This window comes from Rutidosis leptorrhynchoides, chromosome 8 (genome assembly GCF_046630445.1).
Source record: "Rutidosis leptorrhynchoides isolate AG116_Rl617_1_P2 chromosome 8, CSIRO_AGI_Rlap_v1, whole genome shotgun sequence".
In the NCBI taxonomy this organism is placed as follows: Eukaryota; Viridiplantae; Streptophyta; class Magnoliopsida; order Asterales; family Asteraceae; genus Rutidosis; species Rutidosis leptorrhynchoides.
Genome location: NC_092340.1, coordinates 21,835,627 through 21,849,720, shown reverse-complemented (window position 1 = coordinate 21,849,720; position 14,094 = coordinate 21,835,627).

Genomic DNA, 14,094 nt, shown 5'->3' with positions numbered 1-14,094 from the left:
TTCTTCTTGTCTCCAATGATTAAGTAGACTACGAACCCATCAGATGAATTGATGATGGCCGATTGGTTGATCCATTCTGGTTATACTGCTTTCAGAGCTCAAGTGTGTTTCCATCTCGGAATAACTGTCGGAATAATTATCGGGATAGTTATCGGAATCTGAAGGATTCGAATTGGTTGAGGGATTCATCTCGTACGATCAGATGAAGGATTTTCGATAAGAAATAGATTATATGATGTAGATTAGTACCCTGCAATACATAATTTACATATGCATATATAATACTAAAATCCCATAAGTTACGGAGGAATCTACGGAAGCTGTCAGGCAAAGGTAACAATAACAGATACGCTAAGATATGAATTTATCTATACACTGTCTATGCAATAGAGGCGGTAAGACGTGTCTAGACTTTAAGGATGATAAGCAAATAATTTTCGACACTAAATGATAAGCAAAACTTTTGACATGTAGACACGGTCGGAGTCCAGACTCACTAATGTACCCTAACGACTTATCAGTTAGACACACTAATGCAGACCAGGTTCGCTAAGACCACCGCTCTGATACCAACTGTAGTGCCCCGACCAAATCCATATGGACGAGAACATTACATTTGATTACATCGCGAGGTATTGACCTCTATATGATATATTTTTACAAACATTGCATTCGTTATTAAAAGGCAAACTTTTATTTCATTGAAAGTTGACAGGTATGCATACCATTTCATAATATCAAAACTGTAAATGACCTAATCTGTCATTTACTTAATAATAATCTCTAATGAACTTCAACGACTCGAATGCAACGTCTTTTGAAATATGTCATGAATGACTCCAAGTAATATCCTTAAAATGAGCTAATGCACAACGGAAGATTTCTTTCAAACCTGAGAATAAACATGCTTTCAAGTGTCAACCAAAAGGTTGGTGAGTTCATTAGTTTATAGTAATCATTTCATTTTCATCATTTTAATAGACCACAAGATTTTGAATATTATAAAACGTGCAGAAGTCCCATTCCAACTGCACAAAAAAAATATCTTTCATATGAAGAACACCTGGTGAGGATTCAAAATATAATAGTAACCTGTGCCGGTCTTTCACCCCACAGCTGAATACATGTGCCTTCAAAATATAGAACCTCTGTGCCGGTCTTTACACCCCACGGCTGAACACATGTTTATAAAATATAGGACAACCGGTGCCAAAATGTCATGAATAATAAACCATCCACCCGACTCGGGAGCTCATACGCTCTAACGGAAACCGGGGGCTAATGCGTGTCATAATAATCAACCCCAATCCCAGATAATTCTATCATAGAATGCAGTTAAGGTACTTGTGTCTATTGCGTCAAACATTTATAAAATCGCATGTATTCTCAGTCCCAAAAATGTAAAGAGTAAAAAGGGAATCAAATGAAACTCACCTAATGTATTTTGTAGTAAAAATACATAGAACGACATTGAACAAGTATAGGGTTGGCCTCAGATTCACGAACCTATATCATTTGTATATTCATTAATACATATAATCGAAATCGAATATTTTATATTTATTTTGTTATGTATTACAATTATAATTCCTATATATATTTTATTACTACTTATAATAGGTTATAATACTTATATGATATATAATTCAATTAACGTTATAATAATTATATTAGTTAAACATAATATTATGTAATATTAGTATACTTATGTAATAAATATATTTTATATAAATTTCTCCTGTTTGTAAAATTTTAATTATAATAATAACAACATAAGGATAGTAATAATAATACTTGTAATACTACTAATAATAATAATGATAAAGATAATAATTTTTAACAATACTAATAGTAATAATAAAAATGGTAACAATAATAAAAATGATAATAATAATAATAGTAGTAAAAATAGTAACTTTACTAATAATGATAATAATAATAATATTAATACTAGTAATACTTATTTAAATAATAATGATATTAATGATAATAATAATATTAATACTTATAATACTTGATACTAATACTTATTATGAGTGATAATAATATTAATCATATAACAACAATAATTAGTAATAATAACAATATGTTATAATTCAGTAGGCTTATAACTACCTTTAGTGGTTTGATTCTTGATGTTATAATTCAGTAGGCTTATAACTACCTTTAGTGATTTGATTCTTGATTAAGAATACTAATAATGAAGTGTAAGAACAAAGATGATAATGGAGAGAAAGAAAGAAACACTTTGTAAGTGTGAGAAATGGTACAAGTTTAATGCTTGCATTCATGAGTATTTATAGCCTAAAATCTCAATATAAAAATACATACTTTGTGTACCAAAATTGACTATATGTATACACCAAAATTGACTATCCATATCTATATTATTATTATTATTATAACACTCCCCCTTGGATAGCAATTTTATTTTGTTGAAGATCAACTATAAATTACTGCCTCGTTAAAAACCTTGCTAAAGAAAACCCAGTGGGAAAAAACTTTAGCTAAGGGAAAAAGAGTGCAGCATGGAGTTGACTCCCCCTCAAGTAGACATCGCTTCAGCTGTTACATCTTTTGAACATGTCTCATGCCAATGTTATGAACGTGTGTTCTGAAAATAGCAGTTGGAAGTGCTTTCGTGAAAAGATCAGCAGAGTTTTTGCTAGATTGCACATATCTCATTTCAATCTGGTTGTCCTTAATGAGATTTTGAGTGTATGAGAAGAATCTAGGTGGTATGTGTTTTGTTCGGTCACTTTTGATATACCCTTCTTTCATCTGTGCTATGCAAGCTGCATTATCTTCATAGATAGTTGTTGGACTTTTATCGCGTTCTAGTCCACAAGAATCAGTAATGAGTTGTGTCATTGATCTCAACCAAAAACATTCTCGAGTAGCTTCATGTAATGCAATCACTTCGGCATGATTTGACGATGTAGCAACAAGTGTTTGTTTTTGAGAACGCCATGATATTGCAGTACCTCCATTTAGGAATACATATCCAGTTTGAGATTTAGCTTTATGTGGATCAGATAAATAACCTGCATCTGCATAACCAACCAAATCTTGTTTTGATTCGTTAGAATAAAATAATCCTAAATCAGTAGTTCCTCGAAGGTATCGAAATATGTGTTTGATCCCATTCCAGTGTCTTTTGGTAGGAGCAGAGCTGAACCTTGCCAACAAATTAACTGCAAAAGAAATGTCAGGTCTTGTACAATTTGTAAGATACATAAGAGCTCCAATTGCACTAAGATATGGTACTTCTGGTCCAAGAATGTCTTCTTGATCTTCACATGGACGAAATGGATCAGCTTCAACATTGAGTGATCTAACAACCATAGGAGTACTTAATGGTTTTGCCTTGTCCATATTGAAACGTTTCAAAATCTTTTCAGTATATGTTGTTTGATGTACAAGTAAACCATTAGGCATATGCTCAATTTGTAAACCAAGGCAATACTTGGTTTTTCCGAGATCTTTCATTTCAAATTCTTTCTTTAGAAGTTGAATGGCTTCATGGATCTCTTTATTTGTACCTATGATGTTAAGATCATCAACATAAACAGCTATGATCACATATCCGGATGTTGTTTTCTTAATGAAAACACAAGGGCAAGTAAGATTATTTGTATACCCTTTGCTTATCAAGTAATCACTTAATCGGTTATACCACATACGTCCCGATTGTTTTAACCCATATAAAGATCTTTGTAATTTAATCGAATACATTTCTTTGGGTTTTGCATTTGATGCTTCTGGTACCTTAAATCCTTCAGGTATCTTCATATATATATCACTATCAAGTGATCCATATAGATAAGCAGTCACAACATCCATGAGATTCATTTCTAAATTTTTAGAAACTGCCAGACTGATTAAGTACCTAAAAGTAATTGCATCCATAACAGGAGAATAAGTTTCTTCATAATCAATTCCCGGTCTTTGAGAAAAACCTTGAGCTACAAGTCTAGCTTTATACCTTGTAACTTCATTTTTCTCATTTCTTTTTCGGACAAAAATCCATCTGTATCCTACAGGTTTCACATCTTTAGGAGTGAGAATGATGGATCCGAAAACTTTTCTTTTATTGAGTGATTCTAATTCAGCTTGTATTGCTTCTTTCCATTGAGCCCAATCATGTCTATTTTGACATTCAACCATAGATGTTGGTTCTGGATCATCATCATTATTCATGATGTCATATGCAACATTAAATGAAAATTTATCATCAAGATTTTTCATTTCATTTCGGTTCCATAATATTTTTGAATATGCATAATTGATTGCAATTTCTGTATTGACATCATCAATCTCCTCTGCAGTAGGAGTACTGATTTGTGGTTCTTCTTGAACACTTTCTTTTACTTCATTATCAGCTGATTTTCTTTTTCGAGGATTTTTATCCTTTGAACCGATTGGTCTTCCACGTTTCTGACGTGGCAAAGATTCATGAGTGACGTTATTGCCAGCTTTTGGAATTTCAATTCGAGCTGGAGTATTTACTGCTGGTATATATGATTTTGTCACCGTTTTTGTATCTGTAAATGCATCAGGCAATTGATTTGCAAGTTCTTGTATATGCATTATCTTTTGAACTTCTGTCTCGCATTCTTTTGTGCGAGGATCAAGATACTTTAATTGAGGTTCACACCATGAAACATCATTTTCTTTATTTTTCATTTCTCCCCCTAATCTAGGGAACAATGTTTCATTAAAATGACAATCAGCAAAACGTGCTGTAAAAACGTCACCTGTCATAGGTTCAATATACCTTAATATTGAAGATGTTTCATATCCAACATATATTCCCAACCTCCTTTGAGGACCCATTTTTGTACGTTGTGGTGTCGCAATTGGAACATACACTGCACAACCAAATGTTCTAAGATGGGAAATATTTGGCTCTTGACCAAAAGCAAGTTGTAGGGGGGAATATTTATGACTTGCACTTGGTCTGATGCGAATCAATGCAGCAGCATGTAAAATTGCATGACCCCATATAGATACAGGGAGTTTTGTTCTCATTATCAATGGTCTAGCGATTAACTGTAAACGTTTAATCAATGACTCGGCTAAACCATTTTGTGTATGCACATGAGCAACAGAATGTTCAACAACAATTCCTATAGACATGCAATAGTCATTAAATGCTTGAGATGTAAATTCACCAGCATTATCAAGTCTCACCCTTTTAATGGTGTAATCAGGAAAATGAGCTCTCAATTTAATAATTTGGGCAAGAAATTTTGCAAATGCCACATTACGGCTTGATAACAGACAAACATGAGACCATCTGCTAGATGCGTCTATTAGAACCATGAAATATCTAAATGGTCCACATGGTGGATGAATTGGTCCACATATATCACCTTGAATTCTTTCAAGAAACATTGGTGATTCTTTCTCAACCTTAAGTGGTGAGGGTCTAGTTATCAATTTTCCAAGAGAGCAAGATGTACATGGAACCATTGTATCATGATGGATTTTTCTATCCTTTAGTGGATGTCCATGAGTACATTCAATAATCCTTTTCATCATTGTTGATCCTGGATGGCCTAATCTGTTATGCCATAAACTGAATACACCAGGATCAATATATTTTTCGTTAACTACCATATGTATTTCTGGTACATTTATATGTGTATAATGTAATCCAGAACTAAGTCTTGGCAGTTTTTCAACCACATGACTCTTGTCAGTGATACTTAAATATTTCTCATTTTCTGTTGTCACTGACTGATAATCATACCCGTTAAGGTATATGTCGGAGAAACTCAATAAATTTCTGCTTGACTTGGGAGAAAATAAGGCATCATTTATTAAAAATTTTGTACCATTTGGTAGTATGAAATTTGCCTTTCCTATCCCTTTTATCAAGTTAGCAGGTCCTGATATTGTATGTATAGTTCCTTTCGTTGGTTTTAGATCAATAAAATATTTCTCGGATTTAAGTATAGTGTGTGTAGTTCCACTATCTGCTATACAGAGATCTCCACCACTTGATTGATGTTGTATTCCAGCAAAATTCATATTGAACTTCATATATAAGAAATAAATAGTGAGTACATTAATATTACACAATATTTTAAATGCAAATAGATAGTACTGAAACATTTAGCAAACATAATGACAAAGACAGACGATATTAAATCGTTTATTTTTCGAAAGACACACAACTTAAACATTCAAGAAATCTTCATATAAATCAGATGGTTTCTCAGTGACTGTTGGATCGACGTTATCCACAAAGTTTACTTCCTTTTCTTTATCTTTCAGCGAATCCTGATACATCTTAACAAGATGTTTAGATGTTCGGCAAGTATTAGCCCAGTGGCCCATTCTACCACATCTGTAGCAAGATTCTTCAGAATTTTTAGAAGAATTTTCTTCAACATCTTGTTTAGTGGGCTTGTTTTGTGGTTGATATTTATATTTTCGTGGATTATTGTTTCTTTGACCACCACGGCCACGACCACGACCACGCCCTCGCCCATTACCATTACCATAAGGATGGTTTCTACCATAGTTATGGCTTTTGGCATGATGATGGTGATGGTTATTATAACCACGACCTTGCCCGCGTCCTTGTCCCTGTTTATAATTATTTGCAGTATTTGCTTCAGGGATTGCAAGTGTACCAGTAGGACGGGATTGCTGATTTTTCATTAATAGCTCATCATTTTGCTCTGCAACTAAGAGATATGAATTAAGTTCAGGATATGTTTTGAACTTTAGCATTCTCAAATTTCTTTGCACTGTGATGTTTGCAGCATTCATTGTGGAGAAAGTTTTCTCCATCATGTCTGCATCACTTATTTCATGTCCACAGAATTTAAGTTGTGAACATGTATTATACAGAGCTGAGCTATATTCATTTACTTTCTTAAAGTCTTGGAACCTTAATGTTCTCCATTGTTCCATAGCAGCTGGAAGTAAAATTTCTCTTTGATTATTGAATCTGCTTTTGAGACCTTCCCATAAAACATGGGGATCTTCTACAGTCACATAATTATTTTGTAAGCATTCATCAATATGTTGATGAATAAAGCAACATGCCGTTGCTTGTTCTTTTTCAGAACAAGTGTTGTTTTCATTTATGGCTTCAACAATGCCCATTGATTTAAGATGCATTTTTACTTTTATAACCCATGGCATGTAGTTGTTTCCAGTTGATTCTAAAGGAGTAAATTTAAGCTTTTCCAGATTCGACATTTTCTATTAAAACAAACAACATGATAAATTATAGTCACTTTATATTCATAAGTATATAAACATTAAACATAAATTTAATATAACATAAATGATAAGTAGGTGACAGTGTCGACCATATGTAAGCAATCATTAATAAATGTTATATAACATAAATATAAATATTAGTAAACATAAATGTTATTAGGCGACAATGTCGGCCATATAAATGTTAGATAATTGAAATATAAATGTTAGTAACATAAATGATAATTAGGCGACAGTGTCGGCCATATAAATGTTAGATAATTGAAATATAAATGTTAGTAACATAAATGATAATTAGGCGACAGTGTCGGCCATATAAATGTTAGATAATTGAAATATAAATGTTAGTAACATAAATGATAATTAGACGACAGTGTCGACCATATATTATTCAGGTGGTATAACCGACCATATATCATTTAGGTGGCAGAGCCAACCATAATTAGTATTAAGATTATCGTGCTGATAACGTGTTATAATTCAGTAGGCTTATAACTACCTTTAGTGGTTTGATTCTTGATGTTATAATTCAGTAGGCTTATAACTACCTTTAGTGATTTGATTCTTGATTAAGAATACTAATAATGAAGTGTAAGAACAAAGATGATAATGGAGAGAAAGAAAGAAACACTTTGTAAGTGTGAGAAATGGTACAAGTTTAATGCTTGCATTCATGAGTATTTATAGCCTAAAATCTCAATATAAAAATACATACTTTGTGTACCAAAATTGACTATATGTATACACCAAAATTGACTATCCATATCTATATTATTATTATTATTATAACACAATAGTAATAGAAATAAAAATAATAGTAATAATAATAACTACCTTAATGGGAAGAGCTTCAAAATAGATAAATAAACTACCTGCTCCCAGGCTCGAACTCGTGACCTCACGTTTAACCCATAACACATCAAACCACTCATCCCTTACTGTTTTCGTGAGATAATAGGATTCTAATATCATTTAACTCAATTCTTTCTATTTCCATTTCTTCTTTTTCAAAAAAAAAAATGTCAGAGGCGGGGATTGAAATCACGACCTCTTGTTTAACCAACACCCACTTAAACCACTGAACCGTTATTGTTTCTTGTACAAATGTCGATCGTTTAATTATTTAATATATAAGAAACTGTTTGATTTTCTTCTTAACTAAAAACCCAAATCATCATATTAACATCATACTTATCATTAGGATCATCATCATTTCATATCATCTCCATAACCCTAACATAATTATTGGAATCCTAATTTATAATCTATCATAATATTATTATCATAATCTATACTTACCAACATCACTTCGATCATCATCATTACTATGTATCACTATCATTATCCACATATATCATCGAGCCTGGTTATCGTAATTATCACAACATCATTCGCTAACTACTATCTTAACCATTCTCATCTTCCATCATCAATAACGAATCATTTGTTGTATCAAAATCACCGCCCACGATCACTATCATCTTCGCCTTATATCATTATCAATATCACACGGTCATAATTATCATTATCATCATTTACAGCCCTTCTGAAAGACAGGAGTTTGATTTCGGCCCCATAAACCTGCTGGACTACTAATATACTTCAAATAATAAGGCCCATGTTGATTTAATTATAATGGAAGTTGTTTGTGATGTCATCATGTCGGTCAGACCATTTAACTTTATTCTTACAACATGTAGTTCGTAGCTTAGCAAAAACAGCTGGAAAGTTTTGCACATGGTGGGGTTCGAGCATAAAGGAAACAGATAAAAAAAATGGAGCCTTCATGATCAAAACCACTATCTTTAGATTTCGCCATACTTAATGTCCCACATGCATAGCTTTTACATAATAAACTTGCATTATGTTTTCCTTTATAACCCATGTTACCACTTCTTAACATGTGTTATCCTTTTCAGTACGTACCAAAACAAGAACGAATCAAAAAAAAAAATGTGATGATAGTGGTTCGTGTTTATAGTTCAAGAAGAGAGAGAAGTGAGAAAGAGAGTAAGAGAGAAAGAGAATGGTTGTTCTTGATGTTTAATCATGGGTAACGGTGGCGGTGAGGTGATGATGTTGCAGAAAAAAAATAAAAATAAAAATAAAAGTGTGCTAGCAATAGCAATAGCAGGAACCAAACTGGTTCGGTTTTATTGCAATTCGAATGGAAAACACTCCAGTTCAGAAAGGATAGTAGTAGTCGTAATATGGGGCTGGTTTGGGTCGTTTTCTGGACAGAAAATATACAGCCACAGTAGCAGTAACGAAGCAATAATATTGGTGGTGTTGTGTATTTGTAAAAATGGAAGAGAGATATGAAAGAGAGGTGATTTATGGTTTGAACAAAACAGAAATATTTCAGCATAGAAGTAATAGCAACAATTCGATAGTTTAGATAGTGGTGAAGGTTTTTCTGTGGTGTTTGACTTGGGCTCGATCAGGCAAGAAGTAAAGCATAAATGGGTTTTGGCTTCTGGGTTGCGTTCGAACAAAGACAGGAACAAAGAGTTAAAAATAGTTGAAACCCACTTCTAACAGAATTTGTTTGATATTGAATTGATTTGTACTGGAAATCGCTGTATAGATTGAATCTGATTTGTACGAATGATAAAGATGGTTAACCAATTGCGGATACGATCAAAAGCTTGTAGAAAACTGATGGAACATGAACTGATTCTTCCTTTTTGTAATTTTATCAAATTAATATTAATATATATATATATATATATATATATATATATATATATATAATAATAATACCTTTAATAATAATAAATAATAATATTAATAATAATATAATTATATTATGGATAAATGGGTTGCTGTTAATAATAATAATAAGAACATTAATATTTATAATAGCCAAAGTAATACTTAAAAATATTACTAATGATAATGTTATTTAATAATAATAAAAATGATAATAGTATTATTAATGATAATAATTATATTATTTTCTAATAATAATAATCATATTAATATTAGTAATAATAAGTAATGATATTTATAATGGGAATTATCAAAATGACGATAATATTATATAATACTACTACAAGTAATAATGTAGACATAACAAATTATATGTATACTAATTTCATATGTATATATTTTATATCATAAATAATAATGCTAATATTACAGATATTAACATTAATATTAATAATAATAAAGGTAATAATAATATATAACAATTATGTTTAAACTAATAATTAACTTGAATATATTTATATATTATCATTTATGTCATATTGATAATATATTGAATATTTAGTATATAATTCAATATATATGTATATGTTCATTTTAATAGCAACTTAGTTATTTTATTTATTATTTTTCATTTTAATTCAAATTGATTAAAGTGTATTTTATTAGTTCAATTTATTATATACACTTTCATTTATATATATATATATATATATATATATATATATATATATATATATATATATATACACACACACACACACACACACATAATAATTTACACACAATTGTTCGTGAATCGTCGGGCATGGTCAAAGGGTAATTGTTTCCATGAATATAGTTTCAAAACTTTCGAGACTCAACATTACAGATTTTGCTTATCGTGTCGGAAACATATAAAGATTAAGGTTTAAATTTGTTCAGAAATTTCCGGGTCATCACAACAAGGTGCTTACACAAGATCAAATTTACATATTGTTTTATTGCATGTGCAACGTCATAACGGAAATTTTAACACGAGTCACGTGGAGGGATCACTCTTGCAATATTTGTAAACCATAGTGACTGTCATTGTCTAAAAACATATTAGTGACTGAAACACAAGGACTGTTTTTGTAATTATGTCAGCATACTTCTGATCGTATCGTATCCCCTCCATAATCAATTGCGACCTCTTACCTATTTTTGTAGCCAATAATCATGCTAATCAGTTACGGAAATAATCTTGCTTTCCAAGTAATCTTAGACCTACAGTTTGGCTATAATCACAGGCTCTAGCCCCCCTTTCTCCTAGTCCTAATTAAACATGCCTAAGAAGCATCAGGTACGCAATATCACTGACTCACTTATCAACTTATATTACATGATTTTTGTGATATTTTAACCAATTTTTGCAAGTTCTAAGGCGTGGTGGTGTTTGTTTTTGTTTCTATAACCGATTATATGCTGAATAGTTGTTCTTCATCTTGTTAATTCCATAATTTCAATGTTTACTTGCGAATTGTTCACGATTTTGGAAATTAGGGTTTGTTCTTTCTGAGTTGAATTGTGTAAATTGTTGTTATAGACGAAATTCACTTGTTACTTGTGCTATATGCCTATATAGCATTCTAATTGATTGTTTAACTAGAAAAATACATGCCCGCGCGATGCGGCGGGGTCTTTCGGGTTGCATGTTCATATTTAATATAACGTTATGTATTTACAAATTTAAAAACGTGTTGCTACGTATATGGTTGGAAACATGTGTTTAGTACGTAGTATACGTAATGGATTCCACGTTTTTAACGTCAGAAAAACCGCATATAAAAAGGGGAATGGAACCATCGATATGATGTGGTTAGTTTTGGTTGTTTATTATACCTGTAAATGTATATAATATATCCTGAAATATATAGCGTTTTTTAAAAACAGTCTGTTTCGCGCATAGCTAGTTGCGTTGTATTTGTAAAATTATTTCGAGTTGAACGGTGATTTCGAAAAAATTTAATTCATAGCGAGCGGGAAGATATGTGCCGTTAAAAATTCTGGTGGAGTCTGTTTAAGATTTTTTATTAAAAAAATAGTTTTACATTTTACACCACTATGTGGGGGGTCAAAATTGTATAAGGGTTAAAGTTTGGGGGCTGAATTTGTTTGTTGTTTGGAGTGTCGTTTTAGGGGGAATTGGGTAGGGGTGTTCAAAACCGGATATTCGAAAATTCGGATATCCGAATTTCGGATATCCGAAAATTCGGATAGTGGATTTGGCCATCCGATATCCGAATCCGAAATTTCGGATATCCGGTTTTCGGATATCCGAAATTTCGGATTCGGATATCGGATTATCCGAATATCCGAAGTTTATATTTAAAGCTTTCTAGCAAATACGAACTCCATTTGTATAAAGAAATTGGTTGAACGTAAAGCTTAGTAATAAGCTGTTATTGTGAGGTAAACCACTTATACAATAGTTGACTACTCGTATTGTATAGGTGTCAATATGGGCGATGAGCAGATCATAAAAGCGTATCCATCTTAAATTATACAGTAATTAATATATGTAGTGTACTTGAGATAATGACTTCCAAATGTGTATTGATGCAAACTTATTGGCATGCCACGTTATATATAAGCTTATAACTATGTTACTAACAACAGTTTATTATATCAGTAATATTACAATAGTTTTGTAAATCGTTAATTATTGTGGGGCATTATATATGTTGAACTCAGTATTGATTTTGTGAGCATTCACAGCATAGTCTCACATAGATATAAAAAGAGTGATATATGTTGTATATATTGGTTAAAATGGGTCAATTCCATCAACAAAATTCACTATTCTACTTTATCCTTATTATTTTAAAGATATAATTAAAAATTAAATATATGTAATTTCGGATATTCGGATATCCGAATATCCGAAAATTTTGAAAAATGGCATCCGATATCCGAATCCGAAAAATCGGATATTCGAATTTCGGATATCCGAAAATCCGGATATCCGATTTTTCGGATATTTCGGATCGGATATTCGGATTATTCGGATTGCGGATTCGGATTCGGATATTATGAACACCCCTAGAATTGGGTACCAAATTCTTGGTGCCAATTAGTATAAATATAAATCTGTTCAGTTGTTATTTTCGGTTTTAGACACAGTTCAAATTTAGCTCACGGAATTCAATGGGATTCCGGCGGAATTGGAATTGAATTTAGACGCAACACGTGTCTCAATTCAATGCCAATTCCGCCGGAATCTTATTGGATTCCGTGAGCCAAACGGTGCATAAGTGTTTTTATATTTATATACTTATGTTATGTTTTAGTTAAGTATTTGGGTTATTGCTAATGCATACACATCCATCGCTTGTAGGAGCAACAAGCCTCCACATCTACAACAAGCAATGGCGATCAAATGATTCCCCCGTTTGACCCCAGTTTATCCGACTATGAAGAATATTGTTGGAGGTACAATGAGCTGATTAAGAAACCGTTTGCTGTGAATCGTTATATTTATTGGCGTCTTTTGAAACAATATTGGCTAGAGATGACTGTAAGGGACATGTTGAGACAACAGTACTCACCAGATGGGAATAGAACTTATTATTATCAGTAATGGGAAGAGTTGCTTTATAAGCGCGTGCTTATTTATCAGGACCTTTGTTGGGAGTTTTATTCGACATATTTTTTAAAAGAAAATCCCGAAGGCATGAAGGATAAGGACTTCATGAGTTTTAGATTGGGTGGTGTGGCCCACCGCATGTCTTTACAGGATTTTACGAGGTGCTTAAAACTCTACTTACCGAAACAGATGAGTGAGCGCCACTTTAGCAATTACATCTGGTCGGGTGCTCGAGTTTCTATTATGAATGAAGAGAAGGAATTTAACGCAAATAAAGTTTGGCAAGAGTTTAGCTCTGTATCCTCTTGGTCCCCCGATGGTGTCTCGCATGTATATATAGATGATGTTTATTTCCGTTTAATTCACTTGTTTTTGACCCTTTGTATTACTCATCGGACGGAGGACGTGAAGAAGGTCAACTTGTTTGACCTTTGGTGCATGGAACAAATTAGGTCCAAGACTTGTGTCAATATTCCTTATTGTGTGGCCTACTATTTGAAACATTGGGCCACTGGTGTCGATCCCAACAGCCCGAT